The sequence below is a fragment of the Triticum dicoccoides genome, chromosome 2A (assembly GCF_002162155.2).
Source record: "Triticum dicoccoides isolate Atlit2015 ecotype Zavitan chromosome 2A, WEW_v2.0, whole genome shotgun sequence".
NCBI lineage: Eukaryota > Viridiplantae > Streptophyta > Magnoliopsida > Poales > Poaceae > Triticum > Triticum dicoccoides.
In genome coordinates, this window is record NC_041382.1 from 778,414,153 (window position 1) to 778,436,886 (window position 22,734).

Here is a 22,734-nt window from a genome sequence, read left to right on the forward strand (position 1 = left end):
ATGGTCCTTCTAGCGGCAGTAGGGCGCGTAGGGGCCGCGACACCCTTGATTGGCTGTCGACTGGTGCTCACAGCACATCCTCTACTTGCCCTTGTCGGTGACAAGGGCAACAGCGCACAGGGACTCCGCCACCCCAATCTTGATGAGTTGGTCGCTAAGGCCGTGCGTCTTCGCAATGTTCCTGGACTAGTCCCCGACCTAGGCCAATGCAAGTTCGAGGTCCACAAAACTCAGTCCGTGTGCGACGTCCGGCGTCGCGAACGTGGCCCGGCGGTGTGCGTTGGGTCGCCATGACGCCTTATTGGCCGATGTCACGAAGCTACGCGAGGACGTGTTGTTGCCGTCACTACCGAGGTAATGCAAGAGGCGCCTGTGCGCGTCCACGAGTGTCGAGGAGGGCCAACAATTGGGCGCCACTGGCTTTTGGTCAAACTACGGGGTGGTGATGGCATCGCTCTCTCCTTTTCGTGCCAGACACGTCTTGGTGGTGATGTGGGACGGTTGAAGCGGTCAAACATGCTACGTGGCGGCGAGAGCGGCTCCTCCTTCACCTCCTCCTTTACCCGGCGCCTGATACGTCTCCATCGTATCTATAATTTTTGATTGTTCCATGCCAATATTCTACAACTTTCATATACTTTTGGCAACTGTTTATACTATTTTTGGGACTAACATATTGATCCAGTGCCCAGTGCCAGTTCCTGTTTGTTGCATATTTTTTGTTTCGTAGAATATCCATCTCAAACGGAGTCCAAACGGAATAAAAACGGACGGAGATTTTTTGGAATATATGTGAATTTTGGGAAGTGAAATCAACGCGAGACGATGCTCGGGGGGCCCACGAGGTAGGGGGCGCGCCCCTGACCCTCGTGGCCACCCTGTAAGGCGGTTGATGCCATTTTTTCGCCGCAAGAAAGCTAATATCCGGATAAAGATCGTGTTCAAATTTCAGCCCAATCGGAGTTACGGATCTCCTGGAATATATAAGAAACGATGAAAGGGTAGAATCTGAGAACGCAGAAACAGAGAGAGACAGAGAGACAGATCCGATCTCGGAGGGGCTCTTGCCCCTCCCTTGCCATGGAGGCCATGGACCATAGGGGAAACCCTTCTCCCATCTAGGGATGAGGTCAAGGAAGAAGAAGAAGGAGGGGGACTCTCTCCCCCTTGCTTCCGGTGGCACCGGAGTGCCACCGGGGGCCATCATCATCACCGCGATCTACACCAACACCTCCGCCGTCTTCACCAACATCTCCATCACCTTCCCCCCTCTATCTACAGCGGTCCACTCTCCTGCAACCCGCTGTACCCTCTACTTGAACATGGTGCTTTATGCTTCATATTATTATCCAATGATGTGTTGCCATCCTATGATGTCTGAGTAGATTTTCATTGTCCTATCGGTGGTTGATGAATTGCTATGATTGATTTAATTTTCTTGTGGTTATGTTGCTGTCCTTTGGTGCCCATCATATGATTGCGCGCGTGGATCACACCCTAGGGTTAGTTGTATGTTGATAGGACTATGTATTGGAGGACAAGAGTGACAGAAGCTTCAACCTAGCATAGAAATTGATGCATACGAGATTGAAGGGGGACCAATATATCTTAATGCTATGGTTGGGTTTTACCTTAATGAACGTTAGTAGTTGCGGATGCTTGCTAATAGTTCCAATCATAAGTGTATAGAATTCCAAGTCAGGGATGACATGCTAGCAATGGCCTCTCCCACATAATACTTGCTGTCGGTCTAGTAAAGTAGTCAATTGCTTAGCGACAATTTCGCAACTCCTACCATCACTTTTCCACACTCGCTATATTTACTTTATTGTGTCTTTACTCAAACAGCCCCTACCTTTTTATTTACGTAATCTTTATTATCTTGCAAACCTATCCAACAACACCTACAAAGTATTTCTAGTTTCATACTTGTTCTAGGTAAAGTGAACGTCAAGCGTGCGTAGAGTTGTATCGGTGGTCGATAAAACTTGAGGGAATATTTGTTCTACCTTTAGCTCCTCGTTGGGTTCGACACTCTTACTTATCGAAAACTGTTGCGATCCCCTATACTTGTGGGTTATCAGCGCCCGATTTAGACGTTGTGATTACGCGTGAGGGATGACACCTCCTCCTTGACATATTGTCTGATTTGGACGGGGAGGGGTGGTTGTTGTTGATGCTACATGTCGTCCGAGGAGAGCACAACCTACTCCTTCGTTATGGCAAGATAGAGGGCGAGGTTGTCGGAGACCATGTGTGGCAGCACCATCATTCGGAGGGGGATCCACCGGGCGGCATCGAGAACTGTCCGCTGGTGCTGGACTTGCCCATCGCGCGTTAGAGGAATGGAGAAGAGAGGAGAAGAGATGAGAGTTGGTCGTGTGTGTGGAAAGGAAAGCAGATGGGTTTCAACAGCGCCTCTGCCTACTTAAATAGCCGGTGCAGGCGAACGGACGCCGCTTCAATGCAACGGAGTGGTCGAAGTAGGCTTCTCAGTCGCCACATGTCTGCATTGTGGTGGCGCCGCCCTCCCATCCAGTCACATCAATCTTACAGCAGCGGCTAGTCATGTCCGCTCTAGAGCGACATGAATGCACATAGACCTTTAGCGAGCGGGACACGTGACGATGACTTTCTCTGGTACCGCGGAGTCAGACACGTACACGGCAGATATCCGGATATCCACAAACCTCTCCCCGGTTATTTTCCAGTATGGAGGAATCCAAACGAGCGAACGCGCGCCTGCTCGAACGTTTGTCGCACGGTGTTAGATGGTGAAAACTGTATGGGGTCTAAACGATTTGGGTACACTGTTGGATATGCCCTTACTACTCCATCGTTCTTGCCACATACCAACTTTTCTATCCCAAAAGGGCGACAATTACAAAAGTATAGAGGGCGAGAAGTACTCTTTTTTTTTGCGGAGGGCAAGGAGTACTTTTTATAAAGGTTAGATCTTGTTGAAATTTCCAAAGTACCTAAAAGGATCTCACATGCACATATGATGCGATGCAACTTGCATCCCTAGATTTAAGGCCTCATTCGGTTTGGAGGATTTCTATAGGAAAAACATAGGAACAAGGATTTCATAAAAAAAAATTTAATAGATGCATTCAGTTTGTAGGAAACACGTACGGGAATTTCATAGGAATACTATTTATTTCATGTGTTTTTGCATGAATCTAGACATCTACTTAAAGCTCATTTTATGCGTAGTAACGAGGCAAGACAATTCCTTAGGATGGCAAGTGTCATCCTATCAAATTCCTATACTACTCATAATTTCCACGTTTTGATTTCCTCCAAACTGAATGAGGCCTAAGTGGAAAATTTAATAAACGCGTGGATCTATAAGCAAGGATAATCTACAACTGGACCCCTTAGAGCAAGTATAATAAGGTACAGTCAGCAGGCTGTAAGGATTAAAATATAATATATTTGCTGAGTTGGATGTGAAAGAAGAGGAGAGAGAAGGGAAGCGGGCTGTAGATTAACAGCTGGCTGCAGCACGTGCTCCAAGAAATAATGTGAGAGTGTAAAGTGGATCATCTATTAATGAAGTAGTACTACTTAGTAACTTATTACTATACATATTGGCTACTAAGTTGGCTATAAATGATGTGGTAACGTTATATAGCCGATTGTGGACTATACTATTAACCATGCTTTTATATTAACATTATACGTTCAGGTGCCACACGGACGTCTTCGCCGTGGTCCTGGACTGGTCCTCGACATAGGCCAACGCAAGGTAGGGGTCAAAGACTCAGTCCGGCGTTACGTCGGACATCGCGAACGCGGCCCTGCGGTGTGCGTTGCACCATCATGCCGCCTTATCGGCCGATGTCATAGAGTTGCGCGACAACATGTTGTCGCCGTTGTCGTCGAGGTAATGCAGGAGTCGCCTGCGGGCTAGTCCGATTTTAAGTGGAACAAAATCAGGCAAAAATCAGCCACACCCTGAATACCAGCAGGCCCATGCATGGGATAATGCCAGCTAGAGTTCAAATTCTTGATATATGTTTTTTTAACTTTTGATCTATTAATCTTCAATCATAACAGTACAACGAACACCAGAAAAAAAATTACATCCAGATTCATAGACCATCTAGCAATGATTACAAGCACTGAAGCGAGTCGAAGGCGCGCCGTCATCATCTCCCCTCCATCACTGGAGTCGGGCACAACTTGTTGTGGTAGACAGTCGAGAATTTATCGTGCTAAGACCCCATAGGACCAACTTGCCAGAACAACAACTGCCATTGATGAAGAATAATGTAGATCGAAAGGATCCAACCCAAAGACACGTGAACGTAGACGAACAATGGCGAGATCCGAGCAAATCCACTAAAGATAGATCCGCCAGAGACACACCTCCACATGCCGATCAATGATGCTAGACACATCACCGAAACGGGGGCTAGGCGGGGAGACCTATATTCCATCTTCAGCGAGCCGCCGTCGTCTTGCCTTCCTGAGCAGGACACAAACCCTATCAAAACGAAAAAGAATGACTAAAACCGAAGCCCTTTCGTCAGCCCTTGCCAGGATCCACGACGCACCCATGGTCATAGGGCCACCAGAAATGAGGCGAACCCGCGGTGGCCGGCGAGAGGCGGGAACCCAGCTTTTTGGAGGAGGAGGAGGCGGCATGAGACAGGCACTTGGTGTCGATAAATTTTTTTATGTTGGGCAATCGGGTTCTCCAGTAATTTACTTAAACTCAGTGGTTTCTCCTAATACATTACAAACAACGAAATGGTCTAAGTTGTAAATGGGGAGAATAAGTCGATGAGCACCTTTGAAATTCAGCGTCGAGCAACTTTACTTGACGTGGCAGTCTTTATTTTGATGAAAGTCATATGTAATTATGTATCTTTATAACAAGATGCACACTATGCCAAAAAAAAAAGATGCACAGAAACAAGAAATCAGCACATTTCTCCTTCTTCATCATAATGACCGAGACCCTAAGAAAAGTACAATTGTTCTCATCATGTCTATAACACCTCGAAAATAAAGTTTTGTCATGCTGATAAAGTAAAGTGTTTTTATTTGATCACACAATAAGGAAAGTGGTATATGGGCACAGTGAATTTATAAATGTAATTTATCTCCGAACGTATACAGATTTAGGAGCAGAAAAAAAGAAAGAGATTCTTTTAATGGAGAACATACGTGAAGTAGAAAAAAATATAAATGCAAAAGAGTTGGTGATTTAGGAGAAAAAAGGAAGAGATTTTATCTACTGTTTTTTCTACTACTCCTATAAAAGCACGAAAGGGTGGAGAACCAGATCATCCTATCCATCGAAACCTGCAATCTGATGGTCTACATCACTCCAGCATACTAAACGCATTTTATACTTTAATTACCCACCATGCCATTGCCTTAATTATTTACCCACCATGCCATTGGATTAACATCGTCCCGGACACATCGCTGCCCTCTCGCTACCACGCCGTCGGGGCAGTTTGGCCACCGCCCCACACCTCGCTCCACCTCTTCCCTACAACCTCCGCGCCAGCCACGCCTCGATCGCCGCCGGACAACCTCCACCTGTGCCTGTCCACAAGCGCCGCTGGACAGCCGCTCCGTCCACGCGCCACGCGCCGCCGCGCCGTCCGCACTCGCGCTGCCCGGACCATCGCGCCGTCCAGCGCCCGCACCGCCCACACGCCGGCCGGGCCGCCACGTCCACTCCAAGGATCAGTGTTGAGGACGCCGCCCGCGTCGCCATCTCCCCCTTCGAGGACTCCGTCGACGGCATCAACGGCAACCTGTTCGACGCCTACGTCAAGCGTAAGTAACCGTTGTCAGTCGATTCTTGAGCTGTTGATTGATTCTTGGTCTGTTCTTGCGTCTTCTTGATCTGTTCTTGCGTCTTCTTGAGCTGTTGATTGATTTGTTTTGGGCGTGCTACTTCATGGGCGCGCGCCAACCGGTGCGCAAGGGCGACCGCTTCGTGGTGCACGGCCACATGCACGCCGTGAAGATCAAGGTCGTCGACACGGACCCTGACGAGTGCGTCATCATGGCAGCGGGCATGCAGGTCTTTTGCAACAACGCCAACCCGGTCAAACGGGAGGACGAGGAGAGGCTCGACGGCCCGGGCTACGACGACATTGGCGGCGTCCGCAAGCAGCTTGCACAGATCCGGGAGCTGTTCGAGCTGCCGCTGCGCCACCCCAAGCTGTTCAAGACGCTGGGCGTGAAGCCACCCAAGGGGATCCTGCTCTACGGCCCGCCCGGCACCGGCAAGACGCTGCTCGCGCACGCCATCGCGGCCGAGTCGGGCGCCAACTTCGTCGTCGTCAACGGGCCGGAGATCATGTCCATGATGGCCGGCCAGAGCGAGGACAACCTGCGCAAGGTGTTCGCCCAGGCTGAGGCTCGGGCGCCGTCCATGATCTTCATGGACGAGATCGACGCCATCGCGCCCAACCGCGAGAAGACGCACGACGAGATGGAGCGCCGCGTCGTGTCCCAGCTGCTCATGCTCATGGACGGCCTCCGCCCGCGCGCGCAGGTCATGGTCATCGGCGCCACCAACCGCCCCAACAGCCTCAACCTCGCGCTCCGGCGCTTCAGCCGCTTCGACAAGGAGATCGATATCGGCGTGCCCGACGAGGTCGGCCGCATCCACTCCAAGGACATGCCCCTCTCGGACAACGTCGACCTTGAGCGCATCAGCAAGGACACGCACTGCTTCGTCGGAGCCGACCTCGCCGTGCTCTGCTCCAAGGCGGCCTTCCAGTGCATCCGCCAGAAGATGGACGTGATCGACCTCGAGGCGGACACCATCGACGTGGAGGTGCTCAACTCCATGTCCGTGATCATGGACGACCTGGTGCACGCCAAGGAGGTGACCAAGCCGTCGGCGCTGCGGGAGACGGGTCTGGTGGAGGTCCCCAAGGTGTCGTGGGCGGCCTGGAGGATGTCAAGCGGGAGCTCCAGGAGATGGTGCAGTACCGTACCGAGTGGAGCACCCGGAGATGTTCGAGCTCTTCGGCATGGAGCCGTCGCGGGACGTGAGCTCCTCGACTGTGTGTGACGTCGCCGGGCTGAAGGAAATATGCCCTAGAGGCAATAATAAAGTTATTATTTATTTCCTTATTTCATGATAAATGTTTATTATTCATGCTAGAATTGTATTAACCGGAAACATAATACATGTGTGAATACATAGACAAACAGAGTGGCACTAGTATGCCTCTACTTGACTAGCTCGTTAATCAAAGATGGTTATGTTTCCTAACCATAGACAAAGAGTTGTTATTTGATTAACGGGATCACATCATTAGGAGAATGATGTGATTGACTTGACCCATTCCGTTAGCTTAGCACTCGATCGTTTAGTATGTTGCTATTGCTTTCTTCATGACTTATACATGTTCCTATGACTATGAGATTATGCAACTCCCGTTTACCGGAGGAACACTTTGTGTGCTACAAAACGTCACAACGTAACTGGGTGATTATAAAGGACCTCTACAGGTGTCTCCAAAGGTACATGTTGGGTTGGCGTATTTTGATATTAGGATTTGTCACTCCGATTGTTGGAGAGGTATCTCAGGGCCCTCTCGGTAATGCACATCACATAAGCCTTGCAAGCATTGCAACTAATGAGTTAGTTGCGAGATGATGTGTTACGGAACGAGTAAAGAGACTTGCCGGTAACGAGATTGAACTAGGTATTGAGATACCGACGATCGAATCTCGGGCAAGTAACATACCAATGACAAAGGGAACAACGTATGTTCTTATGCGGTCTGACCGATAAAGATCTTCGTAGAATATGTAGGAGCCAATATGAGCATCCAGGTTCCGCTATTGGTTATTGACCGGAGACGTGTCTCGGTCATGTCTACATTGTTCTCGAACCCGTAGGGTCCGCACGCTTAAGGTTTCGATGACAGTTATATTATGAGTTTATGAGTTTTGATGTACCGAAGGAGTTCGGAGTCCCGGATGAGATCGGGGACATGATGAGGAGTCTCGAAATGGTCGAGACGTAAAGATCGATATATTGGACGACTATATTCGGACATCAGAAAGGTTCCGAGTGGTTCGGGTATTTTTCGGAGTACCGGGGAGTTACGGGAATACGGGAGAAGAAGTATATGGGCCTTATTGGGCTTTAGGGGAGAGGGAGAGGCAGGCCACGCGCCCCCCCCAAGGCCTAGTCCGAATTGGACTAGGGGGAGGGGCTGCGCCCCCTCCTTCCTTCTCTTCCCTCTTCCCCTTCCTTGTCTCCTACTCCTACTACATGGAAGGACTCCTAGTTGGATTAGGAAAGGGGGAATCCTACTCCCGGTGGGAGTAGGACTCCCCTAGGGCGCGCCATAGAGAGGGCCGGCCATTCCTTCCTCCACTCCTTTATATACGGGGGTAGGGGGCACCCCATAGACACACAAGTTGATCCTCGTGATCGTTTTTTAGCCGTGTGCGGTGCCTCCCTCCACCATACTCCTCGATAATATTGTAGCGGTGCTTAGGCGAAGCCCTGCGATAGTAGAACATCAAGATCGTCACCACGCCGTCGTGCTGGCGGAACTCTTCCCCGACACTTTGCTGGATCGGAGTCCGGGGATCGTCATCGAGCTGAACGTGTGCTAGAACTCGGAGATGCCGTAGTTTCGGTGCTTGATCGGTCGGGCCGTGAAGACGTACGACTACATCAACCGCGTTGTCATAACGCTTCCGCTTCCGGTCTACAAGGGTACGTAGACAACACTCTCCCCTCTCGTTGCTATGCATCACCATGATCTTGCGTGTGTGTAGGAAATTTTGAAATTACTACGTTCCCCAACAGTGGCATCCGAGCCTAGGTTTTATGCGTTGATGTAATATGCACGAGTAGAACACAAGTGAGTTATGGGCGATATAAGTCATACTGCTTACCAGCATGTCACACTTTGGTTCGGCGGTATTGTTGGATGAAGCGGCCCGGACCGACATTACGCGTACGCTTACGCGAGACTGGTTCTACCGACGTGCTTTGCACATTGGTGGCTGGCGGGTGTCAGTTTCTCCAACTTTAGTTGAACCGAGTGTGGCTACGCCCGGTCCTTGCGAAGGTTAAAACAACACCAACTTGACAAACTATCGTTGTGATTTTGATGCGTGGGTAAGATTGGTTCTTGCTTAAGCCCGTAGCAGCCACGTAAAAATTGCAACAACAAAGTAGAGGACGTCTAACTTGTTTTTGCAGGGCATGTTGTGATGTGATATGGTCAAGACATGATGCTAAATTTTATTGTATGAGATGATCATGTTTTGTAACCGAGTTATCGGCAACTGGTAGGAGTCATATGATTGTCGCTTTATTGTATGCAATGCAATCGCGCTGTAATGCTTTACTTTATCACTAAGCGATAGCGATAGTCGTGGAAGCATAAGATTGGCGAGACGATAACGATGCTACGATGGAGATCAAGGTGTCGTGCCGGTGACGATGGTGATCACGACGGTGCTTCGGAGATGGAGATCACAAGCACAAGATGATGATGGCCATATCATATCACTTATATTAATTGCATGTGATGTTTATCTTTTATGCATCTTATCTTGCTTTGATTGACGGTAGCATTATAAGATGATCTCTCACTAATTATCAAGAAGTGTTCTCCCTGAGTATGCACCGTTGCGAAAGTTCTTCGTGCTGAGACACCACGTGATGATCGGGTGTGATAGGCTCTACGTTCAAATACAACGGGTGCAAAACAGTTGCACACGCGGAATACTCAGGTTATACTTGACGAGCCAAGCATATACAGATATGGCCTCGGAACACGGAGACCGAAAGGTCGAGCGTGAATCATATAGTAGATATGATCAACATAGTGATGTTCACCATTGAAACTACTCCATCTCACGTGATGATCGGACATGGTTTAGTTGATTTGGATCACGTGACCACTTAGAAGATTAGAGGGATATTTTTCTAAGTGGGAGTTCTTAAGTAATATGATTAATTGAACTTTAAATTTATCATGAACTTAGTCCTGGTAGTATTTTGCAAATTATGTTGTAGATCAATAGCTCGCGTTGTTGCTTCCCTGTGTTTATTTTGATATGTTTCAAGAGAAAATTGTGTTGAAAGATGTTAGTAGCAATGATGCGGATTGGATCCGTGATCTGAGGTTTATCCTCATTGCTGCATAGAAGAATTATGTTCTTGATGCACCGCTAGGTGACAGACCTATTGCAGGAGCAGATGCAGACGTTATGAACGTTTGGCTAGCTCAATATGATGACTACTTGATAGTTTAGTGCACCATGCTTAATGGCTTAGAATCGGGACTTCAAAGACGTTTTGAACGTCATGGACCATATGAGATGTTCCAGGAGTTAAAGTTAATATTTCAAGCAAATACCCGAGTTGAGAGATATGAAGTCTCCAACAAGTTCTATAGCTAAAAGATAGAGGAGAATCGCTCAACTAGTGAGCATGTGCTCAGATTGTCTGGGTACTACAATCGCTTGAATCAAGTGGGAGTTAATCTTCCAGATAAGATAGTGATTGACAGAATTCTCTAGTCACCATCACCAAGTTAGTAGAACTTCATGATGAACTATAATACGCAAGGGATAACGGAAACAACTCCCAAGCTCTTCGTGATGCTGAAATCAACGAAGGTAGAAATCAAGAAAAACATCAAGTGTTGATGGTTGACAAGACCACTAGTTTCAAGAAAAGGGAAGAAGGGGAACTTCAAGAAGAACGGCAAACAAGTTGCTGCTCAAGTGAAGAAGCCCAAGTCTGATCCTAAGCCTGAGACTAAGTGCTTCTACTGCAAAGGGACTGGTCACTGGAAGTGGAACTGCCCCAAGTATTTGGCGGATAAGAAGGATGGCAAAGTGAACATAAGTGTATTTGATATACATGTTATTGATGTGTACTTTACTAGTGTTTATAACAACCCCTCAGTATTTGATACTAGTTCAGTTGCTAAGATTAGTAACTCGAAACGGGAGTTGCAGAATAAACAGAGACTAGTTAAGGGTGAAGTGACGATGTGTGTTGGAAGTGGTTCCAAGATTGATATGATCATCATTGCACACTCCCTATAATTTCAGGATTAGTGTTGAACCTAAATAAGTGTTATTTGGTGTTTGCGTTAAGCATGAATATGATTTGATCATGTTTATATGGTTATTCATTTAAGTAAGAGAATAAATTGTTGTTCTGTTTACATGAATAAAACCTTATATGGTTACACACCCAATGAAAATAGTTCGTTGGATCTCGATCGTAGTGATACACATAATCATAATATTGAAACCAAAAGATGCAAAGTTAATAATGATAGTGCAACTTATTTGTGGCACTGCCGTTTAGGTCATATTGGTGTAAATCGCATGAAGAAACTCCATGTTGATGGGCTTTTGGAATCACTTGATTATAAATCAATTGATGCTTGCGAATCATGCCTCATGGGCAAGATGACTAAGACTCTGTTCTTCGAAACAATGGAGCGAGCAACAGATTTGTTGGAAATCATACATACTGATGTATGTGGTCTGATGAATATTGAGGCTCGCGACAGGTATCATTATTTTCTGATCTTCACAGATGATTTGAGCAGATATGAGTATATCTACTTAATGAAACATAAGTCTGAAACGTTTGAAAAGTTCAAAGAATTTCAGAGTGAAGTTGAAAATCATCGTAACAAGAAAATAAAATTCCTACGGTCTGATCGTGGAGGAGAATATTTGAGTTACGAGTTTGGTGTACATTTGAAACAATGTGGAATAGTTTCGCAACTCACGCCACCTGGAACACCACAGCATAATGGTGTGTCCGATCGTCATAACCGTACTTTATTGGATATAGTGCAATCTATGATGTCTCTTACCGATCTATCACTATTGTTTTGGGGTTATGCATTAGAGACAGCTACATTCACGTTAAAAAGGGCACCATCTAAATCCGTTGAGACGACACAATCTGAATTATGGTTTGGCAAGAACCTAAAGTTGTCGTTTCTTAAAGTTTTGGGTTGTGATGCTTATGTGAAAAATTTTCATCCTGATAAACTCAAACCCAAATCGGAGAAATATGTCTTCATAGGATACCCAAAGGAGACTGTTGGGTACACCTTCTATCATAGATCCGAAGGCAAGACATTCGTTGCTAAGAATGGATCCTTTCTAGAGAAGGAGTTTCTCTCGAAAAAAGTGAGTGGGAGGAAAGTAGAAAACTTGATAAGGTAATTGTACATTCTCCCTTATTGGAAAGTAGTTCATCACAAAAATCTGTTTTGGCACGAAAAAGCCGCGGACCAGCCGCGTCAGCGACACGGCGCCTCGTCTTCCTCCAACGCCTCGGTTCCCGCGAGGAATCAATGCCAAGGCTGCCGCCGGTCAGCCTTGCCATTGATTCACGGGCGGCGCGTCACGGCACGGCGCGCCGACGCCTCCCCTCCCTCGCACGCGTACACATGGGTGCGGCGCGGCTATATAGCCGGTGGCCTGCACTCGCCTGTGCCCACACCAGCCCCGTCCCTCGCCGCCGCCCAGCCCCTCCCTCTCCCTACCTCTCCCGAGCGCCGCCGCCCAGCCCCTCCCTCTATCTCTCTACCTCTCCCGAGCCCGTCGCCATGGCGGAACGCTTCCCCGGAGACGAGGTGGCGGCCAACGGCTTCGGCCGCCGTTCGCTCCGCGAACAGGAGTCCTGGCTCCTATTCCAGGCGAACATCTCGGCGCCGCCGAACATGCGGCCGGGCCGACGGGGTGGAGACTCAGCGCCGGGGGAGTGCCCATTCCCCCGTTGCCCGAGGCCGTGGCGAAGCCGAAGTACTTCACCGAGGAAGTCGAGGTCGTGCGCGCCTCCCTCACTGACGCCCAATTCTCCCTCCCCCAGTACGCCGCCGACAACCACGCGGCTTGGGCGGCATATTTCGAGCGCCGCCAGTGATCCATCTATGGACTGGTGCAAGCATCTCGGTGTTGGAATATACGCTTTGATAAGTTGATCAAAGTATATAGTTTTATACAGATTTGCGGTGAAGCCTGTATTTACCGAGGTAATGCAAGAGGCGCCTATGCGCGTCCACGAGTGTCGAGGAGGGCCAACAATTGGGCGCCACTGGCTTTTGGTCGAACGACGGGGTGGTGATGGCATCGCTCTCTCCTTTTCGTGCCAGGCACGTCTTGGTGGTGATGTGGGACGGTTGAAGCGGTCAAACATGCTACGTGGCGGCGAGAGCGGCTCCTCCTTCACCTCCTCCTTTACCCGGCGCCTGATACGTCTCCATCGTATCTATAATGTTTGATTGTTCCATGCCAATATTCTACAACTTTCATATACTTTTGGCAACTGTTTATACTATTTTTGGAACTAACATATTGATCCAGTGCCCAGTGCCAGTTCCTGTTTGTTGCATATTTTTTGTTTCGCAGAATATCCATCTCAAACGGAGTCCAAACGGAATAAAAACGGACGGAGATTTTTTGGAATATATGTGATTTTTGGGAAGTGAAATCAACACGAGACGATGCTCGGGGGGCCCACGAGGTAGGGGGCGCGCCCCTGACCCTCGTGGCCACCCTGTAAGGCGGTTGATGCCATTTTTTCGCCGCAAGAAAGCTAATATCCGGATAAAGATCGTGTTCAAATTTCAGCCCAATCGGAGTTACGGATCTCCTGGAATATATAAGAAACGATGAAAGGGTAGAATCTGAGAACGCAGAAACAGAGAGAGACAGAGAGACAGATCCGATCTCGGAGGGGCTCTTGCCCCTCCCTTGCCATGGAGGCCATGGACCATAGGGGAAACCCTTCTCCCATCTAGGGATGAGGTCAAGGAAGAAGAAGAAGGAGGGGGACTCTCTCCCCCTTGCTTCCGGTGGCACCGGAGTGCCACCGGGGGCCATCATCATCACCGCGATCTACACCAACACCTCCGCCGTCTTCACCAACATCTCCATCACCTTCCCCCCTCTATCTACAGCGGTCCACTCTCCTGCAACCCGCTGTACCCTCTACTTGAACATGGTGCTTTATGCTTCATATTATTATCCAATGATGTGTTGCCATCCTATGATGTCTGAGTAGATTTTCATTGTCCTATCGGTGGTTGATGAATTGCTATGATTGATTTAATTTTCTTGTGGTTATGTTGCTGTCCTTTGGTGCCCATCATATGATTGCGCGCGTGGATCACACCCTAGGGTTAGTTGTATGTTGATAGGACTATGTATTGGAGGACAAGAGTGACAGAAGCTTCAACCTAGCATAGAAATTGATGCATACGAGATTGAAGGGGGACCAATATATCTTAATGCTATGGTTGGGTTTTACCTTAATGAACGTTAGTAGTTGCGGATGCTTGCTAATAGTTCCAATCATAAGTGTATAGAATTCCAAGTCAGGGATGACATGCTAGCAATGGCCTCTCCCACATAATACTTGCTGTCGGTCTAGTAAAGTAGTCAATTGCTTAACGACAATTTCGCAACTCCTACCATCACTTTTCCACACTCGCTATATTTACTTTATTGTGTCTTTACTCAAACATCCCCTACCTTTTTATTTACGTAATCTTTATTATCTTGCAAACCTATCCAACAACACCTACAAAGTATTTCTAGTTTCATACTTGTTCTAGGTAAAGTGAACGTCAAGCGTGCGTAGAGTTGTATCGGTGGTCGATAAAACTTGAGGGAATATTTGTTCTACCTTTAGCTCCTCGTTTGGTTCGACACTCTTACTTATCGAAAACTGTTGCGATCCCCTATACTTGTGGGTTATCAGCGCCCGATTTAGACGTTGTGATCACGCGTGAGGGATGACACCTCCTCCTTGACATATTGTCTGATTTGGACGGGGAGGGGTGGTTGTTGTTGATGCTACATGTCGTCCGAGGAGAGCACAACCTACTCCTTCGTTATGGCAAGATAGAGGGCGAGGTTGTCGGAGACCATGTGTGGCAGCACCATCATTCGGAGGGGGATCCACCGGGCGGCATCGAGAACTGTCCGCTGGTGCTGGACTTGCCCATCGCGCGTTAGAGGAATGGAGAAGAGAGGAGAAGAGATGAGAGTTGGTCGTGTGTGTGGAAAGGAAAGCAGATGGGTTTCAACAGCGCCTCTGCCTACTTAAATAGCCGGTGCAGGCGAACGGACGCCGCTTCAATGCAACGGAGTGGTCGAAGTAGGCTTCTCAGTCGCCACATGTCTGCATTGTGGTGGCGCCGCCCTCCCATCCAGTCACATCAATCTTACAGCAGCGGCTAGTCATGTCCGCTCTAGAGCGACATGAATGCACATAGACCTTTAGCGAGCGGGACACGTGACGATGACTTTCTCTGGTACCGCGGAGTCAGACACGTACACGGCAGATATCCGGATATCCACAAACCTCTCCCCGGTTATTTTCCAGTATGGAGGAATCCAAATGAACGAACGCGCGCCTGCTCGAACGTTTGTCGCACGGTGTTAGATGGTGAAAACTGTATGGGGTCTAAACGATTTGGGTACACTGTTGGATATGCCCTTACTACTCCATCGTTCTTGCCACATACCAACTTTTCTATCCCAAAAGGGCGACAATTACAAAAGTATAGAGGGCGAGAAGTACTCTTTTTTTTTGCGGAGGGCAAGGAGTACTTTTTATAAAGGTTAGATCTTGTTGAAATTTCCAAAGTACCTAAAAGGATCTCACATGCACATATGATGCGATGCAACTTGCATCCCTAGATTTAAGGCCTCATTCGGTTTGGAGGATTTCTATAGGAAAAACATAGGAACAAGGATTTCATAGAATTTTTTTTAATAGATGCATTCAGTTTGTAGGAAACACGTACGGGAATTTCATAGGAATACTATTTATTTCATGTGTTTTTGCATGAATCTAGACATCTACTTAAAGCTCATTTTATGCGTAGTAACGAGGCAAGACAATTCCTTAGGATGGCAAGTGTCATCCTATCAAATTCCTATACTACTCATAATTTCCACGTTTTGATTTCCTCCAAACCGAATGAGGCCTAAGTGGAAAATTTAATAAACGCGTGGATCTATAAGCAAGGATAATCTACAACTGGACCCCTTAGAGCAAGTATAATAAGGTACAGTCAGCAGGCTGTAAGGATTAAAATATAATATATTTGCTGAGTTGGATGTGAAAGAAGAGGAGAGAGAAGGGAAGCGGGCTGTAGATTAACAGCTGGCTGCAGCACGTGCTCCAAGAAATAATGTGAGAGTGTAAAGTGGATCATCTATTAATGAAGTAGTACTACTTAGTAACTTATTACTATACATATTGGCTACTAAGTTGGCTATAAATGATGTGGTAACGTTATATAGCCGATTGTGGACTATACTATTAACCATGCTTTTATATTAACATTATACGTTCAGGTGCCACACGGACGTCTTCGCCGTGGTCCTGGACTGGTCCTCGACATAGGCCAACGCAAGGTAGGGGTCAAAGACTCAGTCCGGCGTTACGTCGGACATCGCGAACGCGGCCCTGCGGTGTGCGTTGCACCATCATGCCGCCTTATCGGCCGATGTCATAGAGTTGCGCGACAACATGTTGTCGCCGTTGTCGTCGAGGTAATGCAGGAGTCGCCTGCGGGCTAGTCCGATTTTAAGTGGAACAAAATCAGGCAAAAATCAGCCACACCCTGAATACCAGCAGGCCCATGCATGGGATAATGCCAGCTAGAGTTCAAATTCTTGATATATGTTTTTTTAACTTTTGATCTATTAATCTTCAATCATAACAGTACAACGAACACCAGAAAAAAAATTACATCCAGATTCATAGACCATCTAGCAATGATTACAAGCACTGAAGCGAGTCGAAGGCGCGCCGTCATCATCTCCCCTCCATCACTGGAGTCGGGCACAACTTGTTGTGGTAGACAGTCGAGAATTTATCGTGCTAAGACCCCATAGGACCAACTTGCCAGAACAACAACTGCCATTGATGAAGAATAATGTAGATCGAAAGGATCCAACCCAAAGACACGTGAACGTAGACGAACAATGGCGAGATCCGAGCAAATCCACTAAAGATAGATCCGCCAGAGACACACCTCCACATGCCGATCAATGATGCTAGACACATCGCCGAAACGGGGGCTAGGCGGGGAGACCTATATTCCATCTTCAGGGAGCCGCCGTCGTCTTGCCTTCCTGAGCAGGACACAAACCCTATCAAAACGAAAAAGAATGACTAAAATCGAAGCCCTTTCGTCAGCCCTTGCCAGGATCCACGACGCACCCATGGTCATAGGGCCACCAGAAATGAGGCGAACCCGCGGTGGCCGGCGAGAGGCGGGAACCCAGCTTTTTGGAGGAGGAGGAGGCGGCATGAGACAGGCACTTGGTGTCGATAAATTTTTTTATGTTGGGCAATCGGGTTCTCCAGTAATTTACTTAAACTCAGTGGTTTCTCCTAATACATTACAAACAACGAAATGGTCTAAGTTGAAAATGGGGAGAATAAGTCGATGAGCACCTTTGAAATTCAGCGTCGAGCAACTTTACTTGACGTGGCAGTCTTTATTTTGATGAAAGTCATATGTAATTATGTATCTTTATAACAAGATGCACACTATGCCAAAAAAAAAAGATGCACAGAAACAAGAAATCAGCACATTTCTCCTTCTTCATCATAATGACCGAGACCCTAAGAAAAGTACAATTGTTCTCATCATGTCTATAACACCTCGAAAATAAAGTTTTGTCATGCTGATAAAGTAAAGTGTTTTTATTTGATCACACAATAAGGAAAGTGGTATATGGGCACAGTGAATTTATAAATGTAATTTATCTCCGAACGTATACAGATTTAGGAGCAGAAAAAAAGAAAGAGATTCTTTTAATGGAGAACATACGTGAAGTAGAAAAAAATATAAATGCAAAAGAGTTGGTGATTTAGGAGAAAAAAAGAAGAGATTTTATCTACTGTTTTTTCTACTACTCCTATAAAAGCACGAAAGGGTGAAGAACCAGATCATCCTATCCATCGAAACCTGCAATCTGATGGTCTACATCACTCCAGCATACTAAACACATTTTATACTTTAATTACCCACCATGCCATTGCCTTAATTATTTACCCACCATGCCATTGGATTAACATCGTCCCGGACACATCGCTGCCCTCTCGCTACCACGCCGTCGGGGCAGTTTGGCCACCGCCCCACACCTCGCTCCACCTCTTCCCTACAACCTCCGCGCCAGCCACGCCTCGATCGCCGCCGGACAACCTCCACCTGTGCCTGTCCACAAGCGCCGCTGGACAGCCGCTCCGTCCACGCGCCACGCGCCGCCGCGCCGTCCGCACTCGCGCTGCCCGGACCATCGCACCGTCCAGCGCCCGCACCGCCCACACGCCGGCCGGGCCGCCACGTCCACTCCAAGGATCAGTGTTGAGGACGCCGCCCGCGTCGCCATCTCCCCCTTCGAGGACTCCGTCGACGGCATCAACGGCAACCTGTTCGACGCCTACGTCAAGCGTAAGTAATCGTTGTCAGTCGATTCTTGAGCTGTTGATTGATTCTTGGTCTGTTCTTGCGTCTTCTTGATCTGTTCTTGCGTCTTCTTGAGCTGTTGATTGATTTGTTTTGGGCGTGCTACTTCATGGGCGCGCGCCGGCCGGTGCGCAAGGGCGACCGCTTCGTGGTGCACGGCCACATGCACGCTGTGAAGATCAAGGTCGTCGACACGGACCCTGACGAGTGCGTCATCATGGCAGCGGGCATGCAGGTCTTTTGCGACGACGCCAACCCGGTCAAGCGGGAGGACGAGGAGAGGCTCGACGGCCCGGGCTACGACGACATTGGCGGCGTCCGCAAGCAGCTTGCGCATATCCGGGACCCGTCGCCACCGACGCCGTTCGCCGCGGCCACAACCACCGCCTCGCCTTCCCGACGCCTCCCAAAGCTCCGCCGGTCCTCCCTCTTCCTCCTCACCAAGACGGAAGGCGCCGGAAGCCCTGGATGGGGCCAGCTTCGCCGTTCCCCTCCTCGGCCACCGCGGATCGCCGACGTCAAATTCGTCCCCGTCCGGCCTCCCTCAAGCTCGCCGTCCACCTCTACAGGGTCTACGTGAGCTCTCCGTCCGTTTCCCCCTCTCTGTTTCGTCGTTCGCGCGCCGTAGCTAGGTTATCCACCAAGACCGAAACCCCATCGCCGCCGGCCATGGCGCCGCCGTGGCCAGGGCCACCGCAGCCCGCGCCTGAGCACGTCACCGTGCTCGGTGAACCCCCAGGAGCACATAGCCCTCCTCGTTTTCTCCTCTAGTGCGCCGTAGCTTCGCCACCGTTCGCGCCCGAACTCCGGCCACCGCGGAAGTGCTCGCCGCCGTCGTCTCCAGCCACCCCGCGGCCCCTCGTGCAACCAGCTAGGTGCAGCCGTGTACGGGCTACCTTCTGGTGGCCTTCGCGCGTCCAGCCGCCGCCCGTAGCGCAACCCCGGTGAACTTCCGCCGCGTTTCGGGTCGCCGCCGGCCGAACTCCGGTGGCCAGTGATGTGGCACTGTCATTAGCCACTAATGACGCACTAACCAACCCCCTAGGCCACTGACTGTGGGCCCCACCCCTGGTCAAACCCCAGTCAGCGCTGGGTTTGACCGGGATTAGGTCCTGTGTCACTGACGTGTGGCCCCCACACGTCAGGTTTGACCCGAGCCAGCCCAGTTGACCCTGCTGACGTCACCGTGACGTGGTGCTGACGCCATAATTCATTTCTGGATTTATATTATTCAGGAAATTCCAGAAAATTGTAAAAACTTCTAAAAATCATAGAAATTCAACCGTAGCTCCAAATTAGATAATTTATATATGAAAAATTACCAGAAAAATTCAAGGAATCCATCTGTACCATTTTCATGCATGTTAGAACAACTTATAGCTGCTGTTTAGCACAAATCAATTAAATGGCATTTGAATAATCACATATGGAGTTTGAATTTGAATCTTGTATTCAAACCAACTTCATTTAATCTGTTGCTAGTTGCATTAGCCCAAAACACATTCATTTTGCCATGTCATGATCATGCATCATATTGTGCATTGCATTGATTGTGTTCCCTTCTGTGTTGCCGGTATTTGTCCCCTCTCGATAGACGTGATACCGATGATGTGATCGTTGACACTGATGAAGACTCAATGTTATCTTCAGAAGTGCCAGGCAAGCAAAACCCCCCTGTTCATTCCGATAAAATCCCACTCTCTCGCTCCTGCTCTCTTTTACTGCATTAGGACAACAACGACTCATCCGTTACTTGTTGCGGTAGCTGAACCCCTTTATCCTTTGCATGACCTGTCATTGCCACAGTAAATAGATAAAACCCACTAGCATGAGTAGGAGTTGTTTGAGCCCTGTTGTGCCTACTCATTCATGCTTGTTTGTCATGCCTGCTACTGCTTAGAGTTGAGTCAGGTCTGATTCATCGGGGATGAATTAGAGGCGTGTAAACATGTCCTACTGTGTGTGAGCTAAGTGTGTGAACACGATTTGGTAAAGGTAGCGGTGAGAGGCCATGTAGGAGTACATGGTGGGTTGTCTCATTGCAGCCGACCTCAGGAACTGAGTTCTGTGTTTGTGATCCATGACCAGTTACTACCACACATTGGGTTCCGGTAACTCGACCCCTCTCGACTTATTAATCAACATGATCTCTGTCCAGGAGTTGCAACTAGTTTCTGGCGTTTGTATGTAGTGTTAGTAGTCTACCAAGTGGCACCCGGTACAGGTGGGCTTGGGACAGACTAGGCACAGTGGCCCGGTGTACCAAGCAGCACCCGGATGGTGGGCTTGGGAACCCTGCTCACATCGTTTGGGGCCGTAAGCGACACCCCGGCCAGATCTCCTTGCGGATGGAACCCGAATAGGCGATAAACCTGGACTAGAGACTTGTTCGGTTAGTCAGGTCGTGGCCGACTCCCTCGCCCGGCTTCCGCTTGAAGGTTGCCGAGGTACATGACGTGTACAGGGCGATAAGTGGCGAAAGCGTGTGTGAAGAAGTACACCCCTGCAGGGTTAACATCATCTATTCGAATAGCCGGATTCCTCGGATATGGAAACTTGGACCCCTTGCATAGTTCATAGACAAGTGAAAGTGGATACTCTAAAATACGCAAGATAAGCGTGAGTGCTATGGATGGCGTTCTCGTAGGGAGACGGGAGCGGATCCATAGTGGTGTATTGATATGGTGAATATGTGGACTCGTGTGCGCCACCTCAAAAGAGTTACTTGCAGTCGTAGTTCAGGATAGCCACCGAGTCAAAGCTGGCTTGCTGCAGTTAAACTCCACCGTCCCCTTGTTGATAATGATGCATATGTAGATAGATCTGATGTAAGTCTTGCTGGGTACATTTGTACTCACGTTTGCCTATTTTATGTTTTTGCAGAGAGACTTCAGTCTCACTAGTAGTTCCACGTGGACTTCGACGTTTAGCTTGTTACCTCAGCTACGATCTTGTGCCCTCGGCAGGATCTGGTAGATAGTCAGGCTTCTCAGCCTTTTTCATTTATAGTTGTCTGTACTCAGACATGTTAAGCTTCCGCATGTGCTTTGACTTGTATGCTCTGATTGTTGGGTCATGAGACCCATGTTTGTAATATCTCGCTCCTCGGAGCCTAATCAACTACTGAGTCGTAGAGTCATTTTGTGATGCCATGTTGTATTGCACATATCGAGCATATTGTGTGTATGTGTGGGATCTGACTATCTAGTTGTTTATCTTTAGTAGCCTCTCTTACCGGGAAATGTCTCCTAGTGTTTCCACCGAGCCATGGTAGCTTGCTACTGCTCCGGAACACTTAGGCTGGCCGGCATGTGTCCTTCTTCGTTCCTGTGTCTGTCCCTTCGGGGAAATGTCATGCGATGAATACCGGAGTCCTGTTAGCCCGCTACAGCCCGGTTCACCGGAGTCCTGCTAGCCCAGTGCTACAGCCTGGATTCACTCGCTGATGACCGACACGTTCGATGCTGGGTCATGGATGCCTGTCCCTGTAAGTTTGTGCCACTCTGGGTTTACGACTAGCCATGTCAGCCCGAGCTCCTTACCATATGGATGCTAGCGACACTATCATATACGTGTGCCAAAAGACGCAAACGGTCCCGGGCAAAGGTAAGGCGACACCCGTGGGAATACCGTGCGTGAGGCCGCAAAGTGATATGGGGTGTTACATGCTAGATCGATGTGGCATTGAGTCGGGGTCCTGACAGAAGCGATGACACGACGTAGAGGAAGTAGTCGTACGTCTTCACGATCCAACCGATCAAGCACCGAAACTACGGCACCTCCGAGTTCGAGCACACGTTCAGCTCGATGACGATCCCCGGACTCCGATCCAGCAAAGTGTCGGGGAAGAGTTCCGTCAGCACGACGGCGTAGTGACGATCTTGATGTACTACAGCAGCAGGGCTTCGTCTAAACTCCGCTACAGTATTATCAAGGTATATGGTGGCAGGGGGCACCGCACACGGCTGAGGAATAGATCACGTGGATCAACTTGTGTGTCCTAGGGGTGCCCCCTGCCTCCGTATATAAAGGATGGAGGAGGAGGAGGCCGGCCAAGGCTAGGCGCGGCCAGGATGTGGAGTCCTACTAGGACTCCAAGTCCTAGTAGGAGTCCACCAAGAGGGGAGGAAGGGAGAAGGAATAGGAGGAGAAGGAGAGGTGGCCGGCCCCCTTTTCCCTAGTCCAATTCGGACCAAAGGGGAGGGGGGGCGCAGCAGCCTTTTTCCTCTTCCCACTA

At 48.7% G+C, this 22,734-nt stretch overlaps 1 pseudogene; it reads left to right on the forward strand.

Moving 5' to 3' along the window:
- Positions 1-16,420, forward strand: LOC119358454 (annotated as a pseudogene).
- The last annotated feature ends 6,314 nt before the right edge of the window (positions 16,421-22,734 follow it).